Source organism: Cupressus sempervirens, chromosome 5, assembly GCF_028749045.1.
Source record: "Cupressus sempervirens isolate cs-2001-9-10 chromosome 5, ASM2874904v1, whole genome shotgun sequence".
Lineage (NCBI taxonomy): Eukaryota > Viridiplantae > Streptophyta > Pinopsida > Cupressales > Cupressaceae > Cupressus > Cupressus sempervirens.
Genome location: NC_143122.1, coordinates 3,552,640 through 3,570,847, shown reverse-complemented (window position 1 = coordinate 3,570,847; position 18,208 = coordinate 3,552,640).

Sequence of the window (18,208 nt, the reverse complement as noted above, 5' to 3'; positions counted from 1 at the left end):
AATAAAAGTTTAATGAATAATAAAACCATGTAGTATTCCAAATTATCAATTAAACTATTAAAATGTCAATTGTGTCTTCTCTTATTTTATCAAACATTAAAACACTAGCAGTTCCATGCTTTTGTGCTTGCAACAATAAATTGATAGGTGCTCGATAATAAAATAATTTTTTAAAATATAATATATGTGAACAAATTAGATTATTAATAATTTTCACTTTAAATAACATAATATTTACTAAAATATTTTAAATATATTAATAAATATTATTTATTTAAATTCATTTGATCAAATATGAAAAAAAATTATTTTAAAAAATCCCATCAAAAAATCTATCATAAATTAATAAGAGAAATACAAAAAGATAATATGAAAAAATAATGTCTCTAAAAAATATTCTATTGAATAAATAAATTATAGAAACTGAACAATATTTAAAGAAAAAATAAAACTAATATATAAAATAAAATTAAAATAATTTAAAAACTAAAACCTAAATCAATTTTTAAATTAAAAAAACTTAAATAAATAGATATCACAACATGAGCTTATGTGGAGATCAAAGTAAAAAACATTAATATTAAAAATCAACTTATAAGAAAATAAGTAGTATCATTGAACAAAAAAAAAAATGGAAGGCAGAGCAGATTTTACAAATTATGTAAAATTTGCTAATAAAAATAAACAGCAAACTAGACACTCTCAGCCTTTCAAGAAATCGGCGCTTATGGTGACCAGACCAAAACAAACACCTCAAAAACTTAATAAACATCCAATGCATCAGCCAAGAACATCACCCCAAAGATCTAGTAGAGAAGCAGATAAGTTTGGGATTCATGGCATTGACCCTCCACATTTTAATGTTTCTCCCTTCTCTTGATCGTCAATTTGCGGTAAAAACATTGAATTCATTTGTGGCCCTTACTGGGTATGAGAATTTCAAGTAGACTATTACACCGCAAGCAAATTACAATCATCATATTAGTAATAAAAATGCAGGCACATCCACTCAAAAGCTACTAGTGAAATCTATGAAAAGATTAGGGCTTTGGCTAGTGGCAAAAGTCAATAAGAACAATAGAGTGGGACCCAAATTGGAAAAGAACCAAGCCAATACACTCCAACTCTCATCAGATCATTATAAGGCAAGTCAAATTCTAGTACCTGGACTCAAATCATTATAGGAGATGATTTTTCCAAATCAGGCAACACATTGACTTGGAAAGGCTTTTGCCCTAATATCATTTTCTCCACAGCAAGCTTAGACAAACAAATTTTCTTCTTTAATCATACCAAATATGCAGCACAAATAGATTATCTCTACATTCCCAATAGAAAGGATTTCTATCTGAACCTAATGTTAGGATCCATGAAGCCAATCTTTGGAAGATAGAAAATTCTAAACCCAAATCACATCTTAAACCTACATATATCCCACAACATTGCAGGAATGGTTCCCCCAACTCTCCATATCATTCCCCCATTCAAACCCTCATGACTTTGAGAACCTCTAATGATAAAATTGAAGAACATATCCTGATTATAAGCAATCAGGTTAGCGAAGATCGTTGACAGGAATGTCAAAACATTGGTGTATTTGCATTTTGGAATGGGCCAAGATAAGAAATGACCAATCTCATTAGCTGGTTAAAGGAATTCTATAAAAATAAGGTAAGTATATCTCACCATTCTGATAGATTGATATATACACACTACAGTAATGAATATGTGAAAAAAGATTTCCTCTATCTTTGATTATTGTTATAAAGGTTATGCTATTAAATTCATTGAATGGATTCCAGATTGTAAGGAAGAACAGTTAAACTTCTCTATGCCAGCCTGGATGTCCATTCAATCCTTACCTCCTAAACTAATGCATTTAGATATTCTTAGGAAAATTGGACGCTCAATTGGTAATTTGATAGGAATAGATGTTTCTTATAAATATTGCAATACTATTAAATTTTTTATTAATGATAAGAATAAAAATCTGGAACACAATAAGATTAAGTTAATTTCAAACAACTCTATATATAAATTGAACTATTATAGATTTGAAGGCAAAATATCATAAATAATCCAATTAGATAATGCAAGAAAGATATCATTTGAAACTTTTCAACCCACGTCGAATCTTAAAGATACCTTCCATACGATGAACAATAGAAATAAAAAAGAAAAATAGGGGAAGATCATAAATGAGATAGCTTGTTTGAAGCCTAGTAAGGTTACTATAGGGAAAGTAGATACAGAATTGGAGAATGGTGAAATCATTTTAGAAAAAACAACATCTACAACTGCAACTACAGGGATGGGAAATAGTTTTATATTGATTCCCAAAGAAGATTAGAAGAAAGAAATGGAAACACTACAAGAGCCAAAAGGAAAAGATGCTCAAAGCTTAGAAAAAGGAAAAGGTTTTAACTCTAGAAAATAATAAAGAAATTATTCAATTGTTAGATTTGGAAGAGTGTAAAGGCACTACTCCACATATGACTTTAGATCTTACATATGAAGATCAAAACTATAAAAAAATTCAACAGGAGAAAAGAAGAAATAATAGAAGATAATATTTCAAAAATAAAGAAGTTAAGGATAGTTAGTAGCAGCAAAAGATTAAGCAAAAAAAAAGAGGAAATCATAGAAAACTAAGCTTATTTAGGTTATAAGTGGGAAAAGGAAAATGTGAAGAAAGGAATTTTGATTCCAAGAGGAAAAGATCTTGGAGAATAACAATAAGAATCTTGAAGAAACAGAAAATAAACTTCTTTTCTCTTAGGAATCTCTAGAACAAAGAAATGCTAAATGCTTTAAAAGAATATCAGAAACTCCACAGCAAAAGATGGAAGAGCTGGTGAAAGAGAACATAGACACTAAAAAAGAGGCAATAAATCTATGTACCAAATTTTGACAAACACCAACCTTAACTCAAGAATCACCATTTTATAAGATGAGTGAGCACAATACAAAGGAAAAGGATCAAAGTAAGACAAAAGGAATTATAATACAAGATTTCCATGACTTCCACAATGATGCACTAAAGAATGAAGATATGGAAATGAAAATTTTAGATGAGATAGAGAAAGAGAACCTGGAATGATTAACTAATGAATTGATCCAAATTTTTAACTTTGACAATATTGATAACAGCAGTGACTTACACAAAAAGGATTTAATACAAGTACTAGAAATAGGTGGAGATAATTACACATTTGAAGATTTGAGAAGAGATATACTAGTCATTGAGGATGAAGATAAGAGAAATAAAGATTTGCAAACAACTAAAACTGGAACAATAACAAGTCAAGGAGATGGTATAGAGTTAGATAGAACATGGTATAATCCAGCTTTAGTAGATGATATACATACAGGTAATCAGATAAGACTTGTAGAACAAATAATGAAAGAATTAGAAAATGAAGAAAAATGTGAGAAAGAGGGAAAGCAATCTGAAAGTGCTTTAAATGCACAGGAGAACATAGAGCAACTAGGTATTTTGATGAATCAAGAAGGGATAAATTCCCCTAAATATGGCAGAGTGAAAGCTAAAAGAGGAAGGAAGTTGCTTAAAAAACTCAGAGAAGTAGATGAGCAAGTAAAGGAACAGAAAAAGATTAGTCAGTTACTTAACATAGGGAAGGGGAAGATCCTTCCCAAGGCAACATGAAGATCACTACTTGGAATGTTAGGGGCTTAAATATGCCTAGCAAGAAATGATTACTAAAACATAATTTAAAACAATTTGATTCTAAAATTATAATGATACAAGAAACAAAACTGAATAAGGAAGAAGGAATTAAGCTAGAAAATATATTAGGTAATTGGAACATTAACTTATATGAATCGAGAGGAGCCTTCGGAGGATTAGGAATAATTTGGAATCCCAAGAAAATAATTCTAAATGTAATTCATTCTAATAACTCTTGGATGAGTAGAAGAATTAAAAGCATAAAGACTAACTTATAGCTAATTTTAATAAACATATATGGACCGATCTGAAACATAGATAAAAAATTGCTATGGGAAGAAATAAGTCTATTTATAAAAAAATCACAGGAATGAACACATTCTTATAGGTGGAGATTTTAATACTATCATAAATTTAGATGAAAAATTTGGAGGCGTCCAACAAAGTTCCCAAGCATCAATGGAATTTTAAAAATGGATAGACATTAATAACCTTATTGATATTCCTATTAACAACAGTACATACACATGAATTGAGAAACTGGACAGATTCTTGTTCAAAGGTGAATTAAGTTAATTAGATTTAGATTTACAAGCATTAATACTTCCTATAGCAGTATCTAATCACTATCCTATTAGAATTGAATTTAGCGAACCTACTAAACCTGTCAGAAATCCTTTTAAATGTGAAAAAATGTGGTTTTTAGACAAAAATTTCATGGAACTCATAAGAAAATGGTGGACAATTTTAAAGGCTCCAAAATGTACATATTTGTATCTAAGATGAAAATGATTAAAGAAAATATGCTTAAGTGGAATAAAGAACAATTCAATTGTTAGATTGTGGTGACTAATAAGGAAAGTATGTATATACTTCATAAATTCTTTAGGGCTTAGGGCATCGCCCCAGAGAAAAAATTGGGCCCTATTTTATCAAGATTTTGGGTTGACATGTAATTATTAATTATTGTAGACACCTAAATTTGATTACACTACTTTGGTAATCTAATTTAGCCATCTCTAAAGGCATCATTAATTAAATTCTTATTTAATTAATCCTTTGTCATCCCCTAGTTGATTAATTTAATTAATCATCTATAGTCCTAATTGATAAATCAAATAATCTATTATTTATCAATTAAATCCTTTTCTCCTATCTAATTCCAAAAATCCCCATTTATTAAATAAATCTATTTGATAAATGAAATCCTCAAATTCAAAAAAACCCTAACCTATCTCTAATCCTCCATTTAGCCTAATCCACCCCATCCACCCATACTAACCAAGCTTAGCCACTAACTCACCCACCCTCATTAATGCCATCCACTTGCACATCTCTAACATCCCTAATCTAATCCTAAACCCAAGCCTAATCCACCCCCTAATGTTGTCACATTCCTTAAACAAGTTTAAGACTTTCCTAATCCAAATCAAAGTCTCCCCTCAAAAAAACCCAACCACTAAGTCATGAGTGCTCTTACAAAACATAAAGACTCTTACAAGCCCACTCATGACTCTTACACCCATCTTCCACACTCTTCCCTCTTCCACACTCATTCCTCTTACATCCCTCTTACATACTCAACCCCACTCATCATGCCCTTAACCAACCCTTAACCCTACCCTCTCACACTCATCCTCCTTGTGACAAGTGTCACCTTCCCATTGGTGCTAAACAAGCACAATCCATGTGCTCCCCTTTGAGTGCATCTTAGCCCTCCTTAAGCCTTCATCCATCCTTGCATCTAAGCCCTCCATCCCTCTACCCCTTAGCCTATAAATTGAATCCCATCCCAAGCCATTTCATCAACAATCTTTGAGCTAAAGTTACCATGCTATTTTGAGAACCAAAGCCATCAACCATACCCTTATAATGCCAAATTGAGAGCTCACAAAGCTACCAATTTGCCATTACCCATCTCCATTGAAGCAACTTTTGAGCATCTTGAGCATACATCCACAGCAAAAGGACACATCTACAGAATCAAGAAAGCATGGAGTGTTTTCTCTCGTGAGATTTGCACTTCTTATTTTCTTTCTTAGTCTAAGCATATATGTGAATTTAGTTTTTGGTTTGTGAATGTTTACTTTATTTGTTAATGTTCTTTGCATACTGATTCTGGTTCTACATTTTGGCACGCCCGGTGGGACCCCACTATGGGTCATTTAATCATCTATTTTCATCTATATGTCATTTTTCTAACCATCTAATGTTTGCTGTTGTTTGAGTGTGTTGTGAGGGTGTTTTGCTTATTTTTGCAGGTTAAAGAATGCACTTAGGAAGAAGAAACACCATCTAAAAAATAAAAAAAAAATTCGCATTTTTCAGCTTTTTTTGGCGCGGTTTTGGCGTCTGCGAAAATCGACTTCTGCGAAAATCCGCTTCTGCGAAAATCCGCGTCTGTGCAAATCAGCTGTCTGCGAAAATCGACTTCTGCGAAAATCGACTTCTGCGAAAATCAACATCTGCGAAAATCCACGTCTGCAAAAATCGACGTCTGCGAAAATCTGCGTCTGCGAAAATTGACATCTCTGCTTGTCACCTGGGTTCTGTGCTGCAAATCTATTTTGTCCTCTTCATATTTTGGCGCCTCTGTAGTTCAGCATCTTTGTATTTTGGCAGACTGTGTTCTCTGCTTGCTTATGTTCCATTTCTGCTTTACTATTTCTACACTTTGTAGTTAAAAATTTTTTTTTAAAAAAAAAAAAAAAAAGTATAAATCAAAATTTGACTTTTAGTGGTTCCGTAGGATTTAGACCGTTTTAAGCATTTTTACGCGTAGAAAAAACAACAAAAAAAGTTAAAATTTTTTTTCCCATAGTTAAGCTCTCATTTTTGAAGATTTTGGCTAACTAACTAAATTGCTTTTTTTTTTGTCTCATTGCAGGTTGGAGCACATATGGAACCACTAACCATGCTTCTTGCAGGTTTTCATGTTGCTAAAAAAATGAACTTGAATGTTTAACCATTTGTCTTTAAATGCATGTTGCTAAAAAAAAATGAACTTGAATGGTTAAACACATTTTTCATTGAATGAATGTTGCTCAAAAACACACTTTTGAATGTCATGGATTAAAATCAACTTTCTTTGGAATGCATGCTTAAAACAAAAAAATTCAATCTTGAATGCCAAGGATCAATTAACCATTACAAATCTCTTTTTCACATGCAATCTAGGTAAAGTTGGATTTTTGGACATTTAAGAAACTTTGTTAAGTTAAAATACAAATTTACAAAAATCAATTTGAGTAGTTCCTTGGACTCACCTCTTTTCTAATCACCCATCAAATATTAACCATTGGTTGCAATCTCAGCGCCATTTATGGGGATGGGTCTACTTGAAAAAGGTGTTAAATGTTCCACAATCTAACTCACTCACTTGGTCTTTGAACGTTTGCTTTAACTTTATCAAAATTCTTAAATGGTCAAAACTCTAGATTAAATCGATCACACTTCAAGTTTGGGCACTAAAATTGAACAACAACTGACATGGAGAGCCTCCGGGCGTGCGCTTGAAATCGAATCTCACACACTTTTGTTTTGGGCTTAAAACAAACTCACACTCAATCTTGAATGCCTTAAAGAAAATTAATCGATACTTGACGTGGAGGGCCTCCGGGCGCGCGAGTTTGCTTTTGTTGACCCTAACTCTTCTTATTGTGTGCATTCTTCGATCGATTTACTTTTGTTGGCGCTTCAAGTTGGAATTGAACATTGTCTCTTAAACATGAGTGCTTGCAAAGTCTAGATTAGCACACATAAGAGTCAGTTGGTAAAAGAACAAGTGTGTTTTTTAGCCCAAGGTCATCCGAGTCTTCTCTCCCCTTGTCGTCTTTCGAGGCCATCTTGGGTGCATAAGATTAGGATCCAAAACCTTGTTTCTTTTTTAGGAGGCCTGCTTGGGGATTTCATCACCCCTTGGACGACCTCAACTCCAGCGTTCCGGCGGAGTATAAGAATCGGGAGGTGAATCGAAAGACACCTCTCTTGGGATCAAGATTTTGTCATTCGGGCTAAGCCTCAAGGAACTTTATACCCTTGAGAAGTGAAAGAGGAGAAGTGGGTTACCGCTCCTCTCGGTTGTGTGACATCCTTTTGGTCTCATCTACGGATTTGGGCCTCACGTACCTTGCGTATATCGAGGACTCCCTAGCTAAACCAATTGTCTGCCTTGCAGAAAACCATCTAGGATGTTAATGTGTTTGGAGTGACTGATCGAAACATTTGTAGAACATACACACTCCTTGGTGCAAGTACCACATTCTGAGAACCACAAACTTCTATCTGGGTGTTCCTATCTATTGCTTGTTTTTATTTTACTTGTTGAATGAATGTTTGCCAAACTTGGTCAATCCTAGCTTAGGGCACACTTAGCGTAGTCACTGCCTATTTTGGAAGTTGAACAAGTTGAAGCAAAACAACTGAGATTTTTCCCAAAGCCAAGCAGATTCAGGAATTTATGTCGGAACAACTCAAACCTAAACAGAAGTTTCACAAGGTCAAACTCAAGCCATCTCTAGCATACCAAGAACTTTCAGCCAAGAGAAAAGCAATAACACCAAGCCCACGAATTTCCAAACTCCACAAAGCAGAGGACAAAGCTACCGACGAAGCACTTCAAGAGGCCTGGTTAGAGCGCACCATCAAATTTAGCCAACATCTAGGAGTTAATCCTGCTTATGCCTTACCAACTAGGCATGATTTCTATGATTAGACACCCTTGTTTCTCCACATCTTCTTGGATAAGCTCCACTCTAGAGTCATCTTTGTAGAAAAGCCAGCCATCTTAGGTTATCCCCTTAAGCATTATTAGCTCATCCATCTCATTTAGAATCATACCATCTAGCCAGTAATCGAAATTCTACATATCTAAGCTTTCAAAATTGTTGTCACCTTGCTAAAAGTTTGCCATTCCTAAAATCTTCCAAATCCACCAATCTCACCAAGGTTATCCCTTTGACATAGCTTTGTCTAGGGTAATCTAGCTTTGTCACTTGTTATCCCTCATCACCTTGAGCTAAAGGTTGGGATTCACAAGTGGTCAATCTCGTGTTCTTCCTAAAGGATCATCAGTCTATCCTTAAGTTGACACAATCACCACCAAGCTTCCACATAGGAAAGCAGACCTTTTGTACTTTGACAACATATCTTTGAAGTTAGAATCCCCAACCCAATCCTCCTTAGGTTTTGTCATATAGCTTTGCCTCAACCTAGGAAATCATTTGCATAGAAAAGCCTTCCCACTTTTGCATCCATCAGCATTATTGCATCTCATCCCTAGGAGCATTTTTTCATGCCACCCGTCACTCGCTTAGCCAAGAAGAAAGAAACAATGGAGCCCTATCATTTAGATCGAACAGCCTCACCCCCCTTGAGCACTCAGCCATCCTTCAGCCCAAAGCCAGCTATGCCATCACCTACTGACATTGAAGCTTTCATGAACCAACCAAGAAATGCAGTATTGGTAAACGCCATTATAGACAAAAACAAAGAGACAATCATGGCTAATTTTCAAAGGGACAATGTAGGAACCTTTGACTTTGGAAGACCCCCTCCATTATCAGATCCATCTCACCCATTGTTTGGGCAGCTACCACCACCCATAGGCTCTTATGATCCAAATTATCCTCAATATATCCCAAAAGAAGAGCCTCCAGCCAATCCATATGACTCAACAAACCCAAACATACCATCATCCACCCAAGTTGAAATCTCCATGCCGCAAGCCAACCCAGCCACCACCACTCCATCCTTGGTTCATACCTCTCCACTCCAAACCCCCTTTACCCAAAACATCTCACCGTTCACCCCCTTCACTATTGCTACTGCTCCCACACCTAGCCTTCCAAATCCACCCATCTCCCAAATCAGTGCTAGCATCTTTGGCCAACCTCAACAATATACAACAGGGATGCCACCCATGGGGCCAAGTAATCAACCTTTTATCGCCCCCAGCTTGTTCACCACAGCCCAAAGCACAATCCCATCATTTCCATTAGGTCTCGGGAGCTCAATACCACCAGCCACAAATCCACAAGCCACTACCTTCACTCCACAAAGCTATCAAATCCCACAAGCTACTACCAATCTTCTACCAAGCTCCCAAGTGACCCTAGCTCCCACCACCACTCTACCAAGCTTCCAAATCCAGCCACAAAGCTATCAAACCCCATCAGTTCCATTCCCAAGCTTTCAATTCCCACCACCTGCACCACCAACTAATCCATTACCTCCACTTACCAACTACTTTTCAATGCCACTGCTAGGAGGTAATCCACCACCCCAGCCAACCACCAATTATTTGCAGATGCCATCCCAAATGGGGGCACAACCCACATATATTGGTCAAACCCCACAAGCCCTCCGATCCTTTCCCCAAGCCTCACAACCATCTTATACCTTACCTCCACAAAGCAATCCATTTAACCCACATCCAGCTTATGTTCCTCAATCCCAACCTCAAATCCCATATCAACAACAAGCCTCGCAGCACATGCAGCAATATGCGCCACCTCCCCCTCAACAACCCATCATCCACCATGCAGCTGCCCAAACAATGTACAATCCCTATCAACAAATCCCTCATAACCATCCATATTCAATGGCCCCATCCAGCACATACCTACCTCAAGGCACTCCTACATTGGGGGCACCCCAACCATCACCTATCAATTCAGAGTGGGAGCAAATGAAGACAACCCTGAAAGCCATCCAAGAAGGGAATGATCCAAAGACATTCAAGTTTGAGAATGTGTGTCTTTACCCATTTGACAGAGCCATTACCACAACACCATTTCCCAAACACTTTGAGGTACCTAAATTTGACAAATTCAGAGGAAAAGGAGACCCTGTCACACATATCAAAGAATTTTACATGCATTGCCAGGACGTGGCATACAATGATGTCTTCCTCTTGCGCCTTTTTCCCAAAAGCTTGGCTGGACCAGCTCTTGAATGGTTTTATAGAATCCCCTATGGCACAATTAAGAACTTTGCTGAATTATCTGAGGCATTTGTAGCCCAATATGCCCATCTTGTTGAAATAGAGCTATCAATAGTTGATCTTGTCCACACCAAGCAAAAAGGTGGAGAAAGCCTTGCCGAATACCTGCAAAGATGGCAAACGCTTACCACCCGCATATCCTGCACCTTGCCAGAACGCCATGTGGTGAAAATGTTTATTGATAATGCACATCCCAGCTTGGCTCACCACATGACCATGAACTGTTTGCAAACCTATAAAGATATCAAAGAGAAAGGAATGATCCTTGAGCAAGGACTCATCAAAGATGGTGTGGTAAAGATTTACAAAGAGGCCAACCAAAATCAATCACATTCCAATGACAAGTCTAGGTATTGGAACAAAAACAAGCATGTTGCAATAGATGGGGTTACTAACACCAGACATGTGAATATCATTGGTCCTTCTCGAAACCAGTCTAACCCACCATATCAAACAAACAACCAACAAGCTACCAATTACCAACAACGAAATAACCAAAGCTATCAAAACCATAATACAAGACCCAACTTTCAAGGGTCTAACAATCAAGCTAATGCCATCAATGTAGCTGCAGGGCAAAAGCCCAGATTCCAACCTGCACCTAGAAACTATACACCCCTTGGTGAGCCATTGGATGTTATTTTTAAGAAATTGGCTAAGGAAAACCTTATCAAATTTCCTCCTACCCAGCAAATTGATCCAAGCCAATCCAAAGCTGCATGGTACAAGGACAATGAGTATTGCAAGTTCCATAGGGTAAATGGTCACACCACCCTCAGATGCATGAAACTGAAAGACTATGTGCAAGACCTCATTGATCAGAAGGAAATCACTGTTGGTGCCCAAAACTCTCCCAATGCAGGCTTACAAATTTATCAAAATGCTTTTCCTCCACACAACAACCAAAATCTTGGAAAAGCACCTATCCAAAACAACACCAACAACCGCCAGCCAAACCAACAGCATGGGAAGAACATTGACCACACTTCATCCTATATAGACTATGGTAGCCTTATAGGTTGTATATCTGAGAAAGAGCCTTCAGTCAATGTTATCAATATCCGAGGACCAGACAATGAGTGTGCGGTCACCACTCGAAAAGCGCGATTTAACATCACAGGCCCACCAGTTTCATCAGCACCATCAGCTCCATCAAAAAGCCGGTACAATATCTTGGAACACCTTGGGAACATGCCAGCCCAAATATCCATTTTAGACCTTCTCCGCACTAGTCCTGTGTACAAAGACATCCTTGACAGTGCTCTCATAGAATCCCGTGTCCCTTCTGATATCAATGCTACTGATTTTCGTAATCTTGTTGGACACCTTTCATCCTCATGTGCCCTATCTTTCAAACCCACCGACATACCTGCGGTTGAGCCAGATCACACCCTTCCACTTCGCATAGCCATCATGGTATCCAATTTTGCCGTGAAAAGAGTAATGATAGATAATGGATCAGCCTTGAACATTTGCACCCTAAAATTCATAAAACAAGCTGGGTATACTGAGGCAGATATGATCAGTGAGGTTATCACCATCAAAGCTTATGACAACTTGGAAAGGACCACAGAAGGGACTATTTTGCTACCAATCAAGGTTGGGCCAGTCATTCAAGAGACAGTTTTCCATGTTGTTGATCTAAACCTACCATTTAACATCCTCCTCGGTCGCCCATGGATTCATGCTATGAAGGCCGTTCCATCCACCTACCATCAGTGCATCAAATTTCCGCATCAAGGCACTGAGGTAACCATCCATGCCGATCCAGAACCCTTTTCTTACTGCAATGCAGTTGAAGCTTCATATACAAACCATTGCCCTGGAATAGACATCGGCACAGCCATCGCCAGCTCATCCCACACTTGTAATGACGCAGAAACCATCCTTGCCTCTACCCTATCTACTGTAAAGATCAACAACAAAGGATGTGGAGAATATAGTCTATCAGATGCATTTGCTGTCAGAGCAATCCCACTTGATCCACATACCCATGGACGGCCAACATATCACAAAGCTAAGGAGATTCCACCTCCTCGATACAAACAGTTTGGCCCAACCACCTTTGTGTCCTCAAAAACCCCTCTTCATGAGGAGCTCACTCCAGATATCAACAATTGGCTACATAAGGATGCACCTCCAAGAAATCAAGCACGCCTTGATCACTTCAGCCAAAAGTATCCCCAACAACATAAGCTCGTCACTGAAAAATGGAACTATCAAGGAGGTGGACTAGGACCAGAAGAAAGGGGCATGCAATGTCCCATCGAAGCACATGATTGGGAAATAAAGTCAGGTCTTGGCTTTGGCATACCCACAACTGGGGGCACCAACGAGAATGGTCACGCTTTTTCGAACATCCACCGCGACCTTGTTGAAATCGAAGACATTCCTGAGGAAGTTGAAAAGAGAGCCTACGACGATATCCCAGACCAAATCTTCCTAGGAGACTCTGTTCTCCGAGAACTATCCATCCATCTCATTGACCTACCACTTGCTCATCCACAACTCATAGATTGGGACCAACCAAGTGTCATACATATTGATGAGTTCGCATCAGAGGAAGCGCTTCTAAGATTCATGGGAGCTGAAACTCCTCATAAGAAGACAAAGCCAGATTTTGCCTACATCTACAAGCTAGATCCCAAGGGGTATTTTGGAGAAAATCCCCAACCTAGTTCTGATACACTCAAAACTGGAACTAAGGTAAATCTGGGACTAGCTAAGGCAGCGAAGAGAACCCCTCAGCAAGAAAATCCAGAGCCACAAGCAGAACATGAGGATTTAGTATTGCTTCCTCAAGATAATCGACCAAAGGTGTCTTCTATTCTAATAGAGGATACTAGAGAAGTCAACATTGGTTCTTCAGAGATCCCTAGAATTGTTCACATTGCTGCATCCCTATCACAAGACCAAGCTGACCTCCTCTTTGAGGTTTTACGAGAGAACATTGGCCGATTTGCATGGTCATATCAGGACATGCCAGGACTCGATCCAAAGCTTGTAGTTCATCATCTTGCAGTCGATCCAAAGATCAAGCCCGTCAGACAAAAGCTTAGGAAAATGCACCCCAAGGTGGCATTACTAGTCAAAGCTGAACTAGAAAGAATGTTAGCTGCTAAGGTTATCCGACCTATCGACTACTCAGAATGGATCTCCAACATGGTCCCTGTCACTAAGCCTTCCGGTGACATCAGAATCTGTACTGATTTTAGAGATCTTAACAAAGCTTGTCCAAAGGATGATTTTCCCTTGCCCAACATAGATATGATTGTAGATCTTACAGTTGGACATGAAATCCTATCCCTTATGGATGGATTTTCTGGGTATAATCAGATCAAGATTGCAGAAGAGGACCAGCATAAGACAACATTCACTACCCCTTGGGGAACCTTTTGCTACACCATGATGCTTTTTGGCCTAAAGAATGCTGGGGCTACCTATCAAAGAGCTATGACAGCCATTTTCCATGATCTTATCCATAGCATTTTGGAGGATTATGTGGACGATATCCTAGTCAAATCTCACACCTTCACGGATCATCTTGCTGACCTGGAGAAAGTCTTTGATAGGTTGGCCCAATATCATCTCATGCTAAATCCCAAGAAGTTTGTCTTTGGGGTCACATCTGGCAAGCTTCTAGGCTTCATAGTTTCTAAACGAGGTATAGAGATCGACCCCAAAAAGGTCAAGGCTATCTTAAACATGCCTCCTCCCCAGACACTGCGACAGCTTCGCTCTCTTCAGGGAAAACTTCAATCTGTCCGGCGCTTCATCTCCCAACTTGCAGATAAGTGTACACCGTTTTCACACTTGCTAAAGAAGAATGAGAACTTCAAGTGGGATCTTTTATGTCAGCGCAGCTTCGATCAGCTCAAGCAGTATCTCACCAATCCCCCTATCTTGGTTCCACCAGTTCCTGGTCGTCCCTTGATCTTGTATATATCAGCAACACCTACTGCTCTAGGGGCACTTCTAGCACAACATGATGATTATAGCAGAGAGAGAGCCATCTACTATATCAGTAGAACCCTAGTTGGTTATGAAATCAATTACACTCCTATGGAAAAAGCTTGTTTGGCAGTTGTTTTCTCAACTCAAAAGCTTCGCCACTACATGCTAAGTCATACCATCCAACTAGTCTCCAAGATTGACCCTCTCAAGTATATGCTCTCCAGAACAGCACTTACAAGCTGTTTGGCCAAATGGGTTATGCTACTAAGTGAGTTTGACATCCAGTATGTGGACAGAAAGGCAATCAAAGGGCAAGCTATAGCAGATCACCTAGCTGATGCACCTCTAGTAGATGCATATCATTTGCTCACAGAATTTCCAGATGAGCATATTTGCCTAATTGAAGAACAACCCCCATGGAAGCTTTATTTTGATGGCTCATACACCTCTCATGGATCAGGGGCAGGAATATTATTAGTTACACCTCAAGGAGATTACATTCCAAAAGCCTTCAAGCTACAATTCCCTAGCACCAACAATATAGCAGAATATGAAGCTCTTGTAGCAGGATTAAAGATAGCTGCAGAATGGAATATCACCGAGTTACAAGTCTTTGGTGATTCCCAACTCATCATCAAACAAGTCTTAAATGAATATCAAACCAAAGATGAAAAGTTATTACCCTACAAAGAGCTAGTTGATCAGCTGACCCAGCATTTTACAAAGCTTCAGTTTACACAAGTGCCTCGAATGCAGAACAAGGCAGCAGATGCCATGGCCACTATCGGCTCGCTCTTGGAAATTCCCCAAGAAGCTACACAGTATGAGTTTTTAGTTGAGCAGCTCCTCACACCTGCCTATGCGAATGAGGATTCAAACCGTGTTTGTATCTTGGTTGGTCCCCAATCCCCTTGGTACCATGAAATTCACGCTTACCTTAACGATGGTATCATATCCCCTCACCTCACACGTACCCAACGCCAGAACCTCATCTAAAAATCATCCCGCTATGTTATCATAGCCAATACCCTATATCGTCGGGGTTATCACGATACTCTCTCTCGATGTTTAGATGAAAATGAGGCCGCGATGGCATTAAAAGAAGTACATTCCGGACTTTGCGGTGCCCACACGAGTGGTATTTTCCTAGCACGACAAATCCTTAGAGCAGGCTACTATTGGCCTACCATTGAAGAAGACTCTTGTGACTTTGTCAGAAAGTGTCTCCCATGTCAGCAGCATGCAAATCTTGTGCACGCTCCAGCACAGGATCTACAGCCTATTGCACCACCTTGGCCTTTCACTTGTTGGGGCCTTGATCTAGTTGGAACTATCACCCCTCTCTCATCTGATGGACATAAATGGATAATAACAGCTACAGACTATTTCACTAAGTGGGTGGAAGCAGTCCCCCTAGTCTCAGCTACAGGAGTTCAAGTCTCCAAGTTCATCTTGTACCACATTGTTTGCCGCTTCGGCATCCCATCCACCATCTTCACTGACCATGGAGGTAATTTTGAAAATCTCAACATGGAAGAATTATGCACTTCCCTCCGCATCCATCACCGCTTTTCTAGCCCATATTTCCCACAAGGTAACGGCCAGGCAGAGGCAACTAATAAAACCCTCCTCAAAATCCTAAAGAAAGTTGTCAATGATTTCGGCCGTGATTGGCACCTTCAAATAAATTCGGCTCTATGGGCCTATCGAACTTCCTTCCGTACATCCACAAGCACAACTCCATACTCCCTAGTCTATGGTGCCGAAGCGGTATTACCTATAGAAGTTGAACTTCCCTCACTACGCATATCTTTGCAAGGGCAAATCTCAGATGAAGAATACAGAGTAGCTCGACTCACCCAGCTAGATCTCTTAGACAAGAAGAGACAACAAGCCTATGACCATCTCACAGTCTATCAAACTCGTCTCAAAAGGAATTTCAACAAGAAGGTGCTCCCACGACACTTTCAGCCAGGTGACATGGTCCTCAAAGAAAATATGAAAGTCCAAGCAGATCGAGAAAAGAAAGGCAAGTTTGAACCTACATGGCTTGGTCCCTATGTGGTTACTGCCTCCTTTGGCTCCGGAGCCTATCAATTATCTACACCAGAAGGAGAACTCTTGAATGATCCCACTAACATCATTCACCTCAAGAAGTTCTATGCTTGAAGATCCTTGGTATACCCAGCTTTTGAAAAAATACAAAAAAAAATAGTAAAGAGAAATAAGCGTCCAATGGTGAAAACTTGGCAATTCAAGCGCCTTGGATAGGTACCTTGGTAAAAACCTGGTAATTCAGGCGCCTTGTGTGCTAAAGACTAATCCATTATCTATCACTATCCTATCCCTCATCCATCCACCCACCATCCCATAAAACACCTACTTGTTCCCTTGGTGTTCCAATCAAATATCCAAAATCTGATGGAGCTTGTCAATACCTCCTGTACAGCTTGTAAATCTTGTACCAAAGCTTGTATTATACCTTGTAAATCTTGTACCATACCTTGTATATAGCCAAATCTTGTCCAAAGCTTGTACCATATTCCAGCTTGTAAATAATCTTGTACCCTAGCCCGTATCCTATCACATGCACACACAGAATCCCATTTTCCTTAAGCTTTTCACAAACCATCTACCTGTCCACCTATCAACTATTATAGACATCCCATCCTTCACAAAAATTTCCATCTCACAAAAAACCAAAACATGAACAAACTTGTACATTTGTAACATATCTTGGTCTGTCAGCTTATACATCCTCTTTAGCTTAGTATCATTGTATCTATCCGGCTTTCATGTTAGTTCATCCTTGGTCAACATCTTGCACACATTGCACACCTTGGTTAGATATTCCAATGCATCCTTTAGCTAGATCTCCTATCACCAAAGTGTTATCCTTCTTAGTTCAGCTTGCCAGACACATCACTCATCCAGATCCATCAGCTTAGGTGCTCTCTGATAGATTTTTGCAGGATATAGCTTTCCTCATGTCTGATCTTGGTCCGTTAGTACCTCGTCTTACCCATCTCGTTGGCAAATAGTTCTCTTTTGGATTTTCACTTTCTTTTGATTTGGGATCTTCCCTTTTGGGTTTTGAAATATCTTTTCCAAGCAATCTCCTTGTTCCCTCCTCAAGGTTGCCATGATCTTCCATATCATGGTATGCTGCGAATGGGGCAATTAGAGCGTAAGGTCTTGATCAGGTCTTTTGCTTGTTTTCTTTTTCTGCTTGTGGGTTACCTAGTGTCATTTCCACGCTGCCTCCTTTGGGATTCATGTGTGATACTGGGGCAATCCTTGTGTGTTTGTTTTGAGTCAGTTCGTCAGTCCTCTGGACGGTTGGTGAAAAGGCCTTGATGTTCTTGGTAACCTTGGCAATTAACCAACAGTCCTATAGCAAATCTAGTGCTAAACTACATGGTGGTACTTCTCTTTGAAGTATCCCCCTGCTCAAAAAGCTTCAATGGATTCCTTTTATAGCGCTCCGCTCCTCCATCTGCCCCCCCCAATCTTGGAAAGTCTTAAGCTTGCTTTACTATTGTGCCTCTGATTTCCCTTTATCA